Below are 18049 nucleotides of genomic sequence, written 5' to 3' on the forward strand. Positions count from 1 at the left end.
CTCCCCTGACCTTGGAGGCCCTGTCCCCCAGGCACACTCACCTTCCTTGGCAGCCCCTTCCGCGCTCTCTGCAGCCGCCTCACCAGGGTGGCAAGTTTATTGGAGGGCCGCTCCTGGAGGGCCAAGGACATGATCCTTGAGAGCCGAATAGCCTCAGTCCCCTTGCACCCACCGTCTTTGACTTCAGACCCTAGACATCCGACCTACGTCTGCTGATCCCGACGCTCCATTCTCCTGAAGCGTGCCACGAGTCCTTCGAGAACAATCTCAGCTCCCCCGTCCAGTCCATGTGGGACCTGGTGCTTGGAGCCTGACCTCCCTGAGCCTCTTTTCTCATGGGCAGAAGGGAGAACTCCACCTAGCTCCTAGGGTCTCCTGAGGCTTCAGGATCCTATTAGGATCATCATTTTTGTGGCCCACAACCCATCCCCACTCCATCTGTGAGCAGAGGCCTGTCCTCTGGGCTGTCTGCGTTCCTATGGGCCCCCATGTGGACCATCTCGATGGACACAGAGAGACCTGAAATCTAGCCTAGGGAGTCTGGATGGGCAGCACCAGCTTGTCCCAGCCCCAGGGGGGAGTCTTCAGCCCAGGCTGTGAGCACATTCATGCCAAAGGCCTCCGCTCGCTCCCCGAGGAATGCCTCAGGCCCTTCCCTACTTCATCCACACATGATCATGCCTCCTCACACCCCTCCTGTCCTTGTAGCCCTGCACCTCCCGCGCTACCTTGATGAGTAGTTTCCTGGCCTGGGGGTTGTCTTCTCTGCAGAGCTCCGAGAGTGTGTGACAGCTCTTCCTGAAGAGAGGGAAAGAAGGGAGGCTCAGGGCAGGCATAAGGTGGCAGGGTAGAGTGCGAGGCCCTTTTCTTGGAGAAGCCCCACATGTCCAACGGGCTGGCTGAGGGTTTTCTCTGGGCTCCTCTGAGCACTGAGGTCTTTGGAGGACGTGGGAGGGAGTTCTCCTGGGCTTCCTCCTGGGCGTCCCTTCCCAGCTGAATGGAACAGCTGGGTTTGGGTGGGGTTTTGGTGGAACCATGGGCAGAGCGTTCAGTGGCTGCCCAGTCACCCCGTGGAAATAGGGAATTCAGCTCAGCCCAGGGTGGGGCATGGAGGAAATGGGATTTGTCAAGCAGGAGGCATGGTGGCCTGTTCCCCAGGCAGGCTGAGAGAAGCAGCCCCAGGCCCAGGTCCTTTGGTCAGGGTCTGCTGCCTCCCAGGAGGTCCAAGCTGACTGAGGGGGGGAAAAGGACAGGCCTGTGGGAGACCCCGCCTCCATCCTGGACCCTCCCTGGAGAGAAGCCTACTCACCTGGAAACGTTGTCCCATGTCCTCTTCAGGCGGTGGACGGAGACACTCTGCAGAGCCACGAGGATGGCATGCAGGGAGGAGTAGTTCCCCAGCATCTGACAGGCCTGGGGTGGGAGGAGAAGGAGCTGTCCGTGGGAGAGCAGGAGCCCTAGATGCTCGAGAGCTTCAGTGCCCCCCTCAGTTTATGGCTCCCCCGCCCCGCGGGATGAAGCTGATGTCCAGGGAGCTGCAGAAGGGCACGGGTCAGCCCTAAAGAGGAACACTGCTGGCGAGAGGGAGGATATTTCCCTCCCTGCCAAGAAGGAGTCACGTAGGCACCGAGGGTCCCAACGTTGGGCCATGCGAGTGAAGGTCAGCATGGCCCCGGGAGGAAGAGCCTAGGGACCACAGGTCTTGGAGCAGGGCCTTCAGCCCTGAGAAGGCAGAAAGACAGAAGAGCAGTTCCCGAGGCTCAGGAGAGCCTCAGGGAGCTGGGCCTCCCATAGCATACCTTGGCCACCCGGATCCAGTGGCCCACCACCGCGGCCCTGTCCCGGGCTGTCATGCTTGGGTTGCCGAGGCACGTGGTGATGACGCAGCTGGCCACAGCATGGAACTGGGCGATGGTGGCCCGGACTGTGGGTGCCAGGTGCTCGTTGCCAGGCCTGTTCCTCCGGGACCAGACGGAGCCCAGGCACTGATGGGGCACCACCTGCTTGAACAGCTCCTAGGGGACAGGGGGAGGTTTGTTGAGCCACACACATGTTCGCACATGCAAGACTCATGTCCTGGCGAGGGGTCCCAGGTCAGAGCTGGAGCTCAGGAGGCTGCCCGTGTGGCCTGAGCCTGCTTAGAGAGCCTGGGTTTCAGGCCACTCTGTTTCTCTGAGGGAAGCCAGTGCAGGATGCCCCAGGAGCCAAGAGAGGCACGGGAAGGGAGGAAGGCATGTGCACCCCGATCCTTCCACGTCCAGGGGACCGCTCCAGGTGGTGCTCCCAAGGGGGCATCTTCTCCTCCAAATGCTCATCCCTGCAGTCCCTGTCTCCTTTCAGGTGCCCGTTCTCACGTGGTGGCTGAAAGCACGGCTTTCCGTGTCTAGCCTGTCCTTCAGGGCCCATGAGATGCCTCCTCCAGGTGGAGGGTGCTCAGGTTCCCTGGCAGATGGGTGGGCGACCCATGGTCGTGACTGCCCCCAGGGAGCTGCCCTCCTCCCCCCGAAGGACCAGAGCCTCCCCATGTTTGGTCTCTCGGTTCTGACTCCTTGCATCTACGTGGTTCCTCTGCCTCAGTCCTTCTCAGTGTCTGTCTCCACAGTCCGCAGCTGGACAGTGAAAGCTCAGGTCTCAAAACCCTGATGGGTTTCCACGGTTGGTGAGGGTTGCAGCTGAGAAATGGCCCTATATCCTAGGAGTCCACATCAGGGAAAAGCAGGTATAGGGCAGCTGAGAGCAGTAGCAAAGCCGGCCTTGCCCTCCTACCCTGGGGGCCCAGCTGCTCACCGCATCCATGTACGTGAGTTGCCCTGCCACCAGCTTGGGAGGGAAGTCCAGGAGGTCAGGCTCCTTCTCCCTGAGCTGGTTCTTGGCTTGGCAGGACGCCTCTGCGGCTGGAGTGGGCTCAGTGGCAAGTGGGACAGCTGGACCGAAAACTCCCAGGCAAGCCGAAGGCCCAGCTGTCTGTGCCTCAGGACCCGGCGACCATTCATAACACAGGAGCCCCTGTTCCAGTTCTGGAGCAGCCGGTGGAGGGGAGGCTGGCTCGGACCCTGAAGGTGATGGCTGGTGCAGAGCCAGGCTTGCCTCTCGCTCCGTGGGTGTCTCTTGGGCTGGCTCAGCTGCCGGAACGGGTCGCATGGCCGACACAGGGGTGGGAGAAAGGGAAGGGTTCGGCCACGTCACTGACATTCCATGTGCCTTTCCCTCCACGGGACAGATCCCATGGCCTTTACAAGGAATACCCAGCCCATGAGCCCCATCCCAGATGGCCTTCCCAGCTTGCAATGCCCCTTACCCTCCGCCTCAGCCTCTGTGAGCTGCAGAAGTTCCCGCTGCCTCAGCAGAACGGGGGCATGGGTGTTCAGGTCCCAGTCATGCCACGTGAGGTGCACGTAGGCCCTCTTGACCTCCACGTGGGCACCGTGCAGGGACTGCCCGATATCCTGCCGTGTCTGCTCAGGCCATGTTCCCAAGATGGGACACAGAGTGCTGGGGGAAGTCATATGTGGAGCAGAGTCAGAGACCTGGCCTTTCCCTCCCCATGCTCCTCCCACAGCACCATTCTTTCGGGGTGGGCCCCACAGAATGGCCCCAGCCCACTTCCAACCCCTCTGGAGCTGTCCTTGCTGACTGCTGACCAGGTGGGTCGAGGGACCTCCCATAGGTCTGTCCTTTGGCCCCTCAGTCATGCATCGTCCGTGCAGACCGGTATCTGGGCTTGGGTTGGAGGCCAACGGGTGAGTGGTCTGGTCCCCACACTTTCTGTCCTTGGCCCCACTTGTTTGTGGTGGCCAGCGGAGGTGGACATGGATAGGGGCAGACGGAGCAAGAACGGACCATCCAAGGGATGGCTGTTGTAGGCACCAACTCAGCCCACAGTGGGCTCTGCTTCCCACAGCGCTTGGCATCCCGTCCACAGCTCTCTTGGGCTCACTGGCTTCTTCAGAGGAAGCCGCCCCACTAAGCTCTCCCGTGGAAATCAAGAGTTCCGGGAGATCCATGGTTCTGAACTTCCGTCGCCAGCAAAAACCCCTGTCGTCTCCCACCCTGCTGTGTGGAGGCAGCGGGCCCTCCTTTGGCACCCAAAGACCTATCCTGTTCTTCCTTGATGGTAGAGTGCATCCTCATGGTCCCAGGAGAGGTGGATCCATTCATCCCTAGAGTAGATCACAGAGATGCCCCATCTGATGAACGCTAGACATGCGTGCTTAGGATGTGGAGAGTGCCTATCTGACCCCCGGACGAGAATTGAGACCCAGACCTTGTCTCCACTTTACCCACTCACTGCTCTCGGTGACTAGAGAGTGCCTGCATTCCTAGGTGCTTAAGATCCAGGATTGGACGAAATCACCCCCAAGAAGGCTTTGCAAATCCTGAGTGGCCCTCGAGCTGCTCTGTCTGCTCCCAGTGTCCCCTTGATCTCGGCACATAAAGGACCCCAGTCAGGACCAGCTAGATGGCATCTCAGAGGTCGTTTGCCGGTAGGAAAGCTGCCAGCTTTCCATTTCCTTTCCACAGACCCTGAAGGACCACAGGCCTGTGATGGGTTGAGCCTGAAGGCGTCTTCCCCGGACAGAGAAGTGTAAAGCGGGAAGATGCCCAGCACATCCAGCAGCCCTTTCTACAGAGCCGGGCCCCAGAGAAGCGCGTGCCATGTTTCATCCCATGACTTCTCCAGTCGTCCTACGAGGTTCATCCTCTCGATACCCCCACTTTTTAGGAGAGGAAAGGGATGGTCGGAGACGTGCAGTGACATTCCCAAGACACAACTCGTAGACGGAAGGCTCCCCCTTGTGCTCACTATGGGGTGGGCACTCACCTGTTGGACTGCTGATGCAGGACCTCCTGGGCTGACATGAACATCTGATAGATGGAGCACATTGTGGTGCGGTTGGAGAGGCTTCTATCCAGGAAGGACGGGAGCAGGGAGTGTCCGTAATTCCGTACCGTGCCTTCTCTGAGCGCCAGCATCGTGCAGACCTCATCCAGGGACAGGGATGATTCCTTCTCCAGCAGGCAGACAAATGGGTGGGGGGGTTGTGGGGGGGGGGCACCGTAGTCACCTTCAGTGCCGTGAAACACCAGGAAGAGCAGGCTCTGGAGTTCAGACTGCATCCTCCCATCCCTTTGGGAACTTGTGCAAGACGAGGGACTTGAGTGCCCACCCAGAAAAAAGGTTCTAGGCTGAAAACCTTAAACCAAGCGAGTGTAGGCTTCCAAAGGACCATGTAGGCTTAAATGGACTGGTGGCTTCAACACGTGCTGTTAGCTGGACAACAATAGCATGTCTGTCTCTTCCTTGCCTGTATGAAGAGCTGTATGTAATGCCTTGGAGTCATGAGGAAGGAGCCCTACTGTCGAGAGGAGAAAAGAGAGGCTGAGAACCTCCAAGGCTGCTCAAGATCATCAGGGTTGGGCCTGAGAACTGTCCAAAGCATGGTCTGCATGGCATTTCGCCTGTGCTGATGAGGCTTGGCCTGTTGCTGTCAGGGGCAGAGAGGTTCAGGGGAAAACCACCTTCCTTGGCAGGCCGCAGGGCAGCCAGTTGTGTCTCGTCTGGGTTCTGGCCTTGCCCTGATCATCTCCGGGTCCTGAGACTGGCCGTGAACCTGGACCCGTTCTCACCCCAGACCAGCCCTGGATGTTGTTGGCGGCCTGAGGTCCCTGCTGCCTGTCAAGGGAGATGCAGTAGCTGAAGCCTTGCAGCAGCTCATGCCAGGTGTCCTGGGTGGAGCTCTGAAAAGACAGAGCCAGCTACCTGGGCCAGGAGGCACCAGAGGCCTTCCACCCAATCTTTGGGTCCAAGTTCTGGCAGATGGAGCGACCCAGATCATCTGAAGGACACTTACGGTGCCCGTTCCTAGCAGCATGGCTGGAATGGCAACCAAATCAAGTCCCAGTTCCTTGAAAGTTCCACTTTCAAGTTCCTTGAAAGACTGAGTCCCTGTGGCAGACCACCTGATTTCTGGGGGACTGTGAAGACCTAGAGGGAAACAGCTTGTGAGCTGGTGGACCTCCTAGGATTCGACGTGTTGTGAGAGATGATACATTCCAGAAAGACCTATAGAATGGCTTGATCCCACCGTCCCTTTTGTAGGTTCAGTCACCCTGTGTGGTATGAAGATTTAGAAGGGCGTGGCCAGTTCTCCACAGGTTAGCCGGCCTGAGTCCGGAAAATCGTAAAACCAGTGGGAAAAGGCAAAGATACTCATGGCTTCGTGAAAAGCAACCCGAGGCCAAAGGAAAGCAAACAAGCGCCCTCCAAACCACGGAAAACATTCACTCTATTCTCTCCCAGTCCCGCGTAGGTGAAGAGTGTCTTCCTCCCTGACCCATAGCTGGTGGCAGATGTGCGGAGGTTTGGGTTCCTTCGGGGCGGGGCCTGTGGGATCCTCACGTGGAAACACTATGGGAAGGCCCCAGGTTTGTCCCCATAGTTGCGTGGGGGCCCTGGGTGTGGAGATCCCTCTTCCCATTCTCACCTCAGAGCAGCACTGATCCCGGGTGGCCTGGGACACCTGACCCTTGTCCAGCGAGTTGGAGTCGTTGAAGTCCCCAGTCAGCTCATTGGCAATCTCTGGGGTGCAGCTCTGAAAAGGCAGGGCCCCATCGACACAGGGCCAAGAGCCATTAGCAGCCTCCCGGGACATGGCCTCAAGGGGACACCCCCATTAGACACCGTGTTCTCCAGTTCAGGCTAAGAGGGATGGCTGAAAAGACATCGAGCAAGGAGGTAGCCAGAGGACACTCTAAGGCTCATGACTACCGTGAGCCTTATCATTGTGTCAGCCCTCACCTTCTCATCCTGCCTGCTATGACCTGGGGTATGAACATGACAGATGGGTCCAACCTCCAACACCAGGCAGCTTGCCTCTGCCCAGGAAGGGCATGTCCCTCATCCCCTGCCCCCACTTCTACAAACACACACACACAACACACACACGCACGCACGCACGCACGCGCACGCGTACACACACACGCCCACTCAGTAGGGGGCAAGTGGTGTGGGCCTGCTGAGATGAGAGCACAGTTGTTGCCGGCTCTCCAGTGGGCTGCCCAGAGCTGCCTTGTGTTACCTGTTGGTGTCTCCTGCCCCATGACCAGAAGCTTCGGAGAAGAGGTCTGAAGCGCTGTCTGCAACTGCAGTCGTGTCTCTGGCTCTGGGCTCCCCTGGGCCCAGCGCCCCGGGAAGTAGGAAGACAACAACTGAACATCGAGTTCTGTCGAAGGTCTCCACTCAAGTGCGCTGGAGAGCAGGTTGCCCTTTGAAAGTGGGTGCCTGGTTACCAGAGTTCTAATTTCAGTTGGGGCCTATCATGAAGGATGTGAGGTCACCCTTTCAAGATTCTAAGACCTGGGGCCTTTGGTTCAGTCACACCTCCCCATAACCCCTTCAGTTGACTCTTGACCTCTCTTCCCCGGGACTGTACACAATGAGCCCAAAATGCCAGGGGCACCATTCTCTGGAAATGGCACTTGGGTCTTCCCTTTCAGGAGACAGAGCTGAAGTCAGACCTTTGTGCTCTTTCCTTTCCTTTCCCACTTGTGTGTCCTCAGTCATTCTGTGTCTCACCTAGTGCCCACATTCCCAACGTGCATAGTGGGGACCAGGGAGAATCCACTTCCTTGGGACATCTTGGGGGTGTATGGAGATCGTATTTGTGGTATGTGTGTGATGGTACCACGGGAATCAGAGGCACACACGGAAGGCCAGAAGAATTGCAGGAAGGGGTGGGACGTGGCCTGGAGGAACGCTCCCAGGAGGCCTGGGTCCCGGCTTTGTGTCGTTTTGGAACGGTCCCTTTCCCTCCTGGCGTCATGACGCTGGGGCACCATGATGGGGTGGAAATGCACGAAGATGCAGAATTTGTCATCCTCGGTAGTGAAAGGGTTCAGTTGTTTCCCACATAGATTTCGAATGAGATCTCTTTCCCTCGTTCTGGTCTATGAGGGGAGCAGCCTTCACCGTGGCTCCCAGGATCCTGACCTGTGGTGGAGGCATCACTCTGCAAGCTCTAGGTGGCTAGCGAGTGGCTTCTGAGCCACGGGATGTCCTCAACGTGATGACATAGCATGCCTCGTGCTTCTCTCGATGTCATGCAAAGAGTTTCGCACTTCCTAGTTACTTTTCTCATGTTCCCCTTCTCCCTGGTTCCCTTTTTCTTCTCTCACCCTGAAGCAAAAATGAAGCCCAGGGGTGGTTGGGGCTGCCATCCATCGAGGCTCACAGTGCCAGGAACGGTGGCAGTGGCAAGGCCAACATGCGCCCAGAAACTCAGACTCTGAGTCGAATGGCTCCCCGAATGATGGGTGCTAACTTGGGGGAAAAGCCTCTGCTAGTCCAGCCTCAGCCACAAACACGGGCTCAGAAGTATGGTGACATTGAGGAAGCATGCGAAATTGTGCCTCCATTCCTCTTCTGCGACAACTGCGGGGCATTCGGTCCTTGCGTTTGAAGATGCAGGGTATTGGGGCAGTGCCGTTCCCGAGGGACAAGAGATCGCTACCTGTCTCCCAGGCCTCAGGCCCTCTCCCTGCCTTCCTCACGCCCCTCTGCTCTGCTCCCAGTTGCCCTCCAGCCACACTGGGTGCCCCTTTCCTCTCTTCTGGCCAATCCAGCTTCTGGTAGTGAGGCTCTAAGGCAGAGGTGCCTTCCTTCTGCATGACACAGGGCAGCCAGACTTGTGCGGGACTAGCTCCCTTGTTTTCATTCTGTCCTCCGCACTGACACCTCCAGCGAGGCCTCTCAGGCCTTTCTATCCAGTGACTCTGCAGCCTTCTTTCAGAGCACACTTCGTTTGTCACATGGAACGCTTGCTCTTTGCTTTCGCATGGCACTGTTTCATGCGTTGGCCCATCTCTACACTGTGGGCTCCCTAAGGGAAGGAGCCCTAGGTATCTCCAGTGCCGTGCCTGAGTCTACCAAGGTCCCTGGCATAGGGGAGTGCTGTAGTGCAGAGTTTGCGAATGAATCATTGAGATGGTCTTGGAGCCCACCTCCCCGCGAAAGCGCCTCAATTGCATTGAGACGTGCCACTCCACGTTCCAAGCTGTTTCTGCACAGGAGAACCACCACAAGGGCCTCAACCTGACTCTTCCTGCTCCATGTCCTCCAGCAGTACTGCCTAGGTACCGAGGATGGGGTATGCTCTGCATCCTGTTCTCCAGCTGTCTTGGGACAGCCTGAGGCCCCCAGAAAGTCTAGGAAAGAGATGCTGATTTTTTGGTGTGTTTTTGCCTTTGTTTCTTTGTTTGCTTGTTTTTCTTGAGTTGGGGGGGTGGTTAAGGAGTTCCACAAGCGTGGGCCTTCCAGAGTCACAGGAGCAAAGGAGCACAATCTCCAGGCTCTAAGGGCAAAAGAATGGATGACAGAAACCCCTCTTTCCTCCTTTTCTGTCCACTCCCACAGTGTCCTCTTTCCTAGTCCAGCACCCTCACCTCAGCCAGAAGAGTGCTTCTGCACCCACCCCTGGATGTGCCTGGGACAACCCTGAAGGTCTCATGGAGACGAGTCTTGTCGCTGGGCCCCGGACACAGTGTCCAGTGCTCTCGCATTTTCCCAGAGGACATAAACACATGAGGAACGGGCAGGGGAAAAAGGTGCTCAACATGACTAAGCATCAGAAAAATGCAACCAGGTGCATACCGGGATAGCCCTTTGCATCAGTTGGATTAGCGATCCCAGGGAACATCAGGGCAACAAATGCCGGTGAGGATATGGAGAACAGGGAACCCTTGGACACCCAAAGTGGGAATGCACATTGGGACGAGTCACTATGCAAAACAGTATGGAGGGTCCTGGCAAACACAAACAAGCAAAGAAAGAAACAGACAGTCTACCGTAGGATCCCAGAGTTCCCCGTCTGGGAACATACCCACAGACAGCCAAGGAATATGTCCAAGAACGCCCTTCACCCACCCCCATGTTCAAGAAACATTGTTTTCAACAGTCAAGACAACGAAAACATCAGGGCCCTTTAGTGCTGACTGGATAAAGAAGTGTTCGCCTGAATAAGGGGAGCCATCAAGAGAGGAAATCAGCCATGAGGAGAGGAAATGCTGCTAAGTGTGAAAATACTAACGGGCTTTTTCTGTTTTTAAAGGTTTTTATTTATTTATCTGTCCGAGAGAGAGATCACAAGTGGGCAGAGAGACAGGTAGAGAGAGGGTGGGAACCTTCTCCCTGCTGAGCGCATTCTCAAGTAGGTCTCCATCCCAGGACCCTGACATCCTGACCTGAGCTGAAGGCAGAGGCTTAACCCACTGAGTCCCTCAGGTGTCCAGGAATGGACTTGTCGAGCATTATGCCAAGGGAGACAAGTGAGACCGTGGAAGGCAAGTACTATCTGGAGGTAGGTAGGGAGCTATAGATAGAGAGATACTAGTTTAGATAGTTGGAGAGATTGGTAGATACGTAGATAGATAGATGGATAGATGGGTATTATCGATAGATGACAGATGGATATTTTCCCCTTCTAGGTGGCCTCTGAAACCAAGAAGAGAAAAGGAGAGACGCGAACTCAGCAAAAGCCTTCAGATGGAAGGAACCAGAAGCAGAGGGCAGAGGGTGGGGCCGGGATGGAGTGAATCGTGCAAAGGTACCCACTTCCCCTTTTCAGAGAAAGCTGTAAGGGGGATGTAAGGTACCAACCTTATGACTACAGTGCATACTGCTCTGTGGCGTGTTAGAGAGGTGTTGTTAAGAGAGCCCATTTGGAGAGATCTCATCTCACAAAAGAAGAACCTTTCCTTTCTTTGCTCTTGCCTTTCTCTTTCTATCTCTAAGAGAGGATGGCAGTGAACTCAACTTAGTCTGGTCATCCAGACTTTTAGGGCCTGGGAAAATGAAATCCTTCTGTTGTGTAGCTGAAACGTGCACAGTGCTCAGTGTCAATCCTTTCAACACAACTGGGGCCCAAAATATTTTACTATTCATAATGAGCCTCAGGAAAGTTGACTTGGTCAAGGAATGACACGTAAGCAAAACTGGAAACAGCAGAAGCTACAGTCGGTAGACTTTGATAGGCGTAGGAACATCCAAGCCCCTTGCCTCAACAATGGATTCTGAGTGGAAAATCAGTGAAGGAAAAATCAAGCAGATGAAGTAGAATGTTCAATTTGGGTTCTGTTTCAAAACATGATCAAGGAGTGAAGGGTCTCAAGAAATTAACTCGGAAAAATACCTTCTTCTCGCATAAAGTGGTCCCGGGCGGGGCAATTCTGTTTTTAAACCTGCAGGTAGGCACAGAAGGACAACACTCTGTTTGTTCCATGTTGTCTCAAGGAAAATGGCTGAAGTCGAATGGCTGAGATAGGACCTACCTGGAAAGGGTGTAAAGGGCCAGATGAACCGGTCCTGTGTTCATTTCTCCATCTGTGCAGCTTCTCAGTGTCATTTACTGTTAGGTCACGAAGTCCACGTAGTTCACGGAGTACATTCGAAATGTCTTAAAAGCATGAATGTCTTTGTCCAACCTCCCTGGAACCCACCTTCCCATCTCATTGCATCTTGTCAACCTAAAGCGCTTTAGCAGGAGCCAGACCCTTGCCCATGAGCGCCTCCTTCCAGCCCTTGGCAAACACCATTCTCCTTTCCCTCCTTTGGAATCTACTGTAGGTAGGTCCCAAGAGTGGAGTCAAAGTTGGTATCTTCATGCATACTCCTCTCACTGAGCTTACTATCCTCAAGGTTCGTGCGCCCATGGGGTGGTGCACGTCAATGTTTCCGTCCTCTTTACAGAATGAATGCTATCCCAACATCTGTTTATACAACATCTGTCCCTCCCTGGACAGATGCTTGGATTGCGTTCCTGGGCTAGCTTTTAGGAACAATGCTGCCATGAAAAGGTGTGCTCAGATAAGTCTTCAAGACCATACTGTTCATCGGTTTGGGTATCTAGTGCAGAAGGGCAAGTGCTAAAACACATGGCAATTCTGAAGTCGATTTTTTAAAAAACCATTTTATTGATTCATTTGTCAGCGTGAGAAAGCGGCATGCAGAAGCAGGAGAAGTGGCAGGCAGAGCAGGCAGGGGAGAAGCAGGCTCCCGGCTGAGCAAGGAGCTGGATGCGGGACTCCATCCCAGGATCCTGGGACCAGGACTGGAGGCGAAGGCAGACACTCAACAGACTGAGACACCCAGGCGTCCCACTAAAGTTGACTTCTGCGAAGAACCGCCATACTGATTTCACAACCATGCCCTTAAGCGTTCCTGCCACGCACAATCAGCAAGGTTCCTACTTCTCTCTGTCTTTGCCAACACTTGATCTTTCCCCTTCTCCTGAGACTTTGTTTTTGTTTCGTCTTGTTCTCTTTTTCTTCTTCTGTGCGGAGTCAACCTCATGGATGCGTAATGGTATCTCATTGCTTGTTCTAATTAGGATTTCCCGAAAACAGAGTGATGGGAACTATCTTTTCCAGTTTCCTTCCATGCGTATAGCTTTGAGGTTAGGTCTCTTCCCCATTTGTACATTCACACGTCACATTGGATTTGTTTCTCTGGTGTTGTTGAGTTTCTGGGATCTCTCCGTATAGTGGATATTGAGAACCTGTCAGATACGTGGTTTGCAAACATGCTCTCCCGACTTCTGGACTGTGCTTTCCCTTGGTTGATCATGTCGTTCAAGTCACAAAGGCTTGAAGTATTCTGAATGTCCAGTGTGTGAGTTTGTTTTTCTTTTCCATCCTGTGCCTTGCAGGTCGTCTCCATGAAATCCTTGCCCAATCGTGTTTTGTGAAGCAGATGAAGATGAATGCTGTGGAGCTCCAAATTCAGAGGTGAAACAGGATCATTCACGGGTGGAGGCAGGCAGCAGCATGAACTGGAGAAGCACAGGCCTGATGCTGGGGTCCTGACCAGACGCGATGGCGTGATGATAGGAATAGGTACGGTGGGCGAGCAGGAGCCGTGCACTGGAAATGGTACCCTGCCCACATTGGGCACCACCTGTGTGGTGATGGGAGCGGTGAGACATATGACTGGACGTGTCCCCATGCTCAGCCCTTCTTCAAGGGAGCCTTTTGTTGCACTCTGCTCCAGTCCTGTTGGAAGAGTCTCTTAACCTGACGAGGGACACAGACTTCTTCCACGACCGAGGGTGAGGACAGTGGTGTGGTGACACTTGTCTCCGAGGAACTTCTCCTCCCTGTCTCGTGGTGAGCCACTGTCTGGAGTCCGTCGCCAAGAAGGCTCGAATGAGAGCAACCTCCAAGAGGGACCAACCTGTCATTGCCATGCTGAGCTGAATTCAGGTAAGACCTTTGTACCCTTGTTGTGTGTTCCCAGTTCATGGTCACGTAGTTCTGCAGGTTCTTCCATGGGAGAGAGGGGAGGGCCGTGTCTGAAGGTGAGCTGGAGAGCTCTGGCAGCTCCACGACTGAGATGGAGACCCTGCCCCTAGTCATCCCACAAGTGAACAAAGGGATGGACGTCATCCAGGATCCAGCTTCCAGCCACTAGTGTTCATGCCACCTCTCTGGAAAAGTTGTAGGGAGGCCCTTGTCAAGGATGGAGGGGGCACACCTGTGGTAACTCCTGTGGCAAGTAGGGATATTCCCTGCTTGGGGTGAGTCACCTTGAAGAACAAAAGTGTTTGACCCCCTGTCCAGAGTGCTCCGAATTGACTAGAAGGGCATGAGGACTGCAACTGGTGAAAGCATGTTTGAAAACCTCTTTAGGGCTGAAACAGGTAGAGTGTTGCCTCCTCAGGAGTAGTAGGCTCTCTCTTTTCCTTGCCTGAGGGAAGAAAAGAAATCATCCAGTATTTTCCACATTGCACATCAAGAAAACACAGAACCTTGGATTGCATTGTGTTGTTTTTGTTGTGGTGGTGGTGGTTGAGAGTCGGTTAGCCACCCTACAGTACCTCATTAGCTTCTGAGGTAGTGCCCGATTATTCATGAGTTGCGTATCACCCCCAGTGCTCATCCCATCGCATGCCCTCCTTTATGCTCCTGCCCAAATGGCCCCATACCCGCACCCACCTCCCCTCCTGCCACCCTCTGCTTGTTTCTTAGGTAAGAGCCTCTCATCCGTTTTCTCCCCCTCTGGTGGCTTCCCATTCAGTTTTCCCTCCCTTCCCCTGTGATTCTCAGATGGCTTCACGCATGGGTGGGACTTAAGACGCAGGGCAGGGGATCACAGTGGGCTTTCTTTCAGTGATGTTATTTTGCATCTTTCCGTGTTTGACCGCATTTCACCTTTCCTGAGAAATGACCCATTCCAGTGTTGCGCCCATTGTGTCTGGAGGGAACGGGGGGGTGGGGGGTGGGGGTTCTTCGCTCTTGCTCAGTGAGTTGGGATCCTGAAGCGGGTGTCAGGAGAACCTCCTCTGTGTTACTGTGCCCTTGGTGCCCTTGTGGGGCCTCCCTTTCCTTCTCTGGAAAATGATGAGAGATCCAGTTGGGCAGTGTTTTCCAGAAGGCCCTCCAGCTCCCATCTTCCAGGGGCTAGAAAGAGCCAACTGGGGTTTAGTCCACGAAACACGGGATAGGAATAATTCCTCCAACTACTTCACGAAGACACACAACCAAGGAGAACGGAAACACCAGAGGAGCGTAGCTCCAAGGGGACGTGAGTGAAATGCTTTGACAACAGCCAACAGCGTAGGAAGGTATCTTTCCTGCGAACCCAGAGGTCGGCACTTGCCTTTCCATATCAAGAGACTTCACTTTCTGTCTTTGGACTTTCTCATTGATCTTTAATGTACATTTACGTTCAGCCTGAGGAGACCTGAGTGTGAAACTCTCAGAGCAAAATCTCATCTTTGATCTCCTAATGCCCACCTTTCAAAGAAATTGTTGAAAATACAGTCTAATTGACGTACAGTGTTATCGTCGTTTCAGGTGAACAGTAGGGATTCTGGAGTTCTGTATATGACTCAGTGCTCAGCACAGCAAGTGTCCTCTTAATCCCCACCCCCTCTTCCACCCATCCCCCCAACCCGGTTCCCTCCAGGATGTTCTCTAGATTTGAGCCTCTTTTTTTTTGATTGAGCCTCTCTTGCCTTATTCCCTTTCTTCTTCTTTTCTTTGTCTGAAAAGTCACACCTGAATCCAAACCTATGTTCACAAAACACCCACGGGTGCTAAGTCTTACCTCAGTATCTTGGTCTGTGCGAATTGTGGTGAAGAGCCCACCAGGTTCGGTCCACAGTGGCTCTCAGGGATCCCCATCCCTGCTATGGACCTGCCTGTCTGTCCTCTGAGTGGTTGCTGAAAGGTTTCTGACCAAGGGAACCTAGGGCAAGAGATGGTCTTTCACACCTTCAAGCTTCCATGGCCAAACGTGGTCACTTCCCTGTGACTCGCTTGTGTTCCATCGCTTTCTGCCCAGTATCCCGGAACATGGGAAGCAAGCACTGTTGTTGAGAATGGCCTTCCATAGCGGCCACAGAGGAAGCAGCCTAGGAGTGCCCAGGCTACTAGGTAGAAAGGAACTCAAGCTCAGCGTATAGCTTCCAAAGCTGAACAAACTGTCTTTCCTCCCATCCTGCCTCCCTATACTCTGGAGCAGAAGAGGACGAGAGGCCTGTGGGGGTGGACAAAGCCCTGCCTGGCTGTTGATCTTCCTGACAGTCAAGCACCACTCCGTGGCTGCCAGACTGTTGCTGATCAATCTCTTCTCGGCGGTGAAAGAGAGGACATTTTGTCCGCTGGCCCGCCGGCAAGTTGTTTCTCCGTTGCTCCGGGCACAGGTTGTTTCTCCGTGTGCTCCGGGCACAGGTGGCCCTGGCATTAGCTGCGAGCATGCTGGAAGTGCAGCGTGTCAGGTCCCTCCCAGGGTTACTCAGTCGGACTCTGCCCTTTGCCGAGAAACCCTGGGCGTCAGAGCCTGAGAGGATCGTCCCCCCACAAGCACTGTGGAATGTTCTACAGAGGGAAAGCTAATTGGCCACCTTGATCCACCGGCGGGGAAGGGGTGGTTGTTTCCTGGGCCTTTTTGGCCATATCTCTCTGCCGAGAGTCCCCTGAAGGGTTGATTCCCCAGTGGCCCTGGTGGGGATGGTTCTGGAAGAAAGGGAAGAACACCCCCCCCAGGCTGGGACTTAGAGGGGAGCTGGAAGCTAAGCATGCACCCAACAGCAGGAGCTCCAACTCGCCCAGGCTGAGCGACTGACTGCTCAGGACCTCTGTGTGGTGCTTTAGCTAGGTCCTTTTGTGTCAGCTTATGGTATTGGGGATTTTCCTTGTGGTGCTGGATCCTGTCTTCTGAGATTCCCTTGCGCTGTATCCGCATGTTTGGGGACCCTTGGCTTGTCCTTTTGCTTCCATGTAATTGTGGATTTCCTCTTTGGATTCTGGGTTGACCCAGTCCTTGTCGGGTAGCCTGTAATCTAACCTCCATGGATTCATGGTCTCTCCGGGTGTGCTCTTGGGGTTCATTTGGAGTTCCATAGCATCGTGCTCAGAGAAGATGCGTGGGATGACATCCATCTTTTGGAGTTTGTTGAGACTTGGGTTGTGCCCTAACGTGTGGTCTGTTCTGGAGCATGTTCCAGGTGCACTTGAAAGCACTGCGGATTCTGCTGTTTCAGGGTGGAAGGTTCTGCATCGATGTGTTCAAACGACTGCATCCCTCAAAGCCATTGATTCCTTGTTGATTGTCAGTGTGGATCATGTCTCCATTAATAGGCCTTTGGGTGCTCCTGTGTTGGGTGCCTAAATATTTCCAGATGTTCTCTCTTATTCCACGGTCTCCATTATGATGAAGTCGTGTCCTTCTTTGTGTCTTCCTACCTCCCCCCCCTTTTGGAAGAGTCTGTTGTGTCTGGAGAGAAGCCTTCCTACCCTTGCTTCATTTCGCGTCCATTTGCATGATAGATGCTTCTCCCCTGCTCACATTCCATCTGTGTCTGGGTCTACCGGGTCAGGTGAGTTCCCCATTCCAGACAAGTGAGTGGAACCTGGGTGTGTCACCTGGTGGATGTTGGAGACCAGGGACTTCAAAACCACCTGGACCTGACAGTGCCCTAGGCCAGCAAGGAGAGTGTGGGGATCGTCTGGTCAAGGGTATGAACCTTCATCCTGGCAAGGGAGAACCAATCTCTGCTCCATCAGACCCCAGCCAGGGAGCAGTGGCTACCATGGACCTGACCAGGAGGGTGGGGCCTGAAGGGCGCCACTGCCTTGCCAAGACCTGCATCCGGAAATGCAGGACGGCTGCACATCCTAGCTCCTAGGTCAGCATAGATGTGAATAGAGCCAGGCTCAGCTATGGCCTTAAAAGGACACCCCCCAGTTTCTTTTTGTTTTATTCCCCAGCCACACCCAAAAGAAGCAGGGAAAAGGAATCCAGACATCATGGATGAGGATGCTGGGAGGATTCCGTTCTCGGGAAAGGGTGAACCTGGAGAGCCTACAGGGAAGCTGAGGACGGAATGTCCTGCCTGCCCTTCTTCCATTTACAGAATATCTTCCTCGGGTTTTGTAGCTTCCACAGGCAGGATTGGATCTCTTTACATGTTTGTTTATTTTGTTGTTGTTGTTGTTCTCTACTGAGTGCTGATGCAATTCCAGAGACTGAACTCGACAACTGTCAGTCCCAAATACTGGGTCCAAACCAACACCAACACAAGCACCAACACAAACACCATATCCCAAAGGAAGCAAGACATCCTCCTCCTTGCTTTAGAATGGAGAGAAGCAGCCCCTCTCCTGGGCAGCACCTAGTTCTGGGGAGGGGAAAGAACTCTCAAGGACTCTCCTGTTCAGAGTCTGTTGCCTTCCTGGGGAAGGACCTGCAACCTCTCCATCTCGGGGGTCCTGAGGGCTGTCTCTGCTGTTTGCCCAGATGCCTGACACTGAAATGAACCTGTCCTCTGGGGAAACGGGATTTGGAGGTGCCACCAGTAGGTAGTGAGGAGGGCTGGCTCTTCTCCTTCCTGCCACTTTGAATAGCTGATGACTCTGTAAGATTTCCGAGTTCAGGAATGAATAAGAGAGTCTGTACATGTTGTACATGTTGTAAAAGCACCAAACACCCATGTAGGCTGGACGAGGAGAAAATAAAACCCTTGTTCGTTTTTTATTGGTAACACAAACTTTA

Source organism: Meles meles, chromosome 15 (assembly GCF_922984935.1).
Source record: "Meles meles chromosome 15, mMelMel3.1 paternal haplotype, whole genome shotgun sequence".
NCBI lineage: Eukaryota > Metazoa > Chordata > Mammalia > Carnivora > Mustelidae > Meles > Meles meles.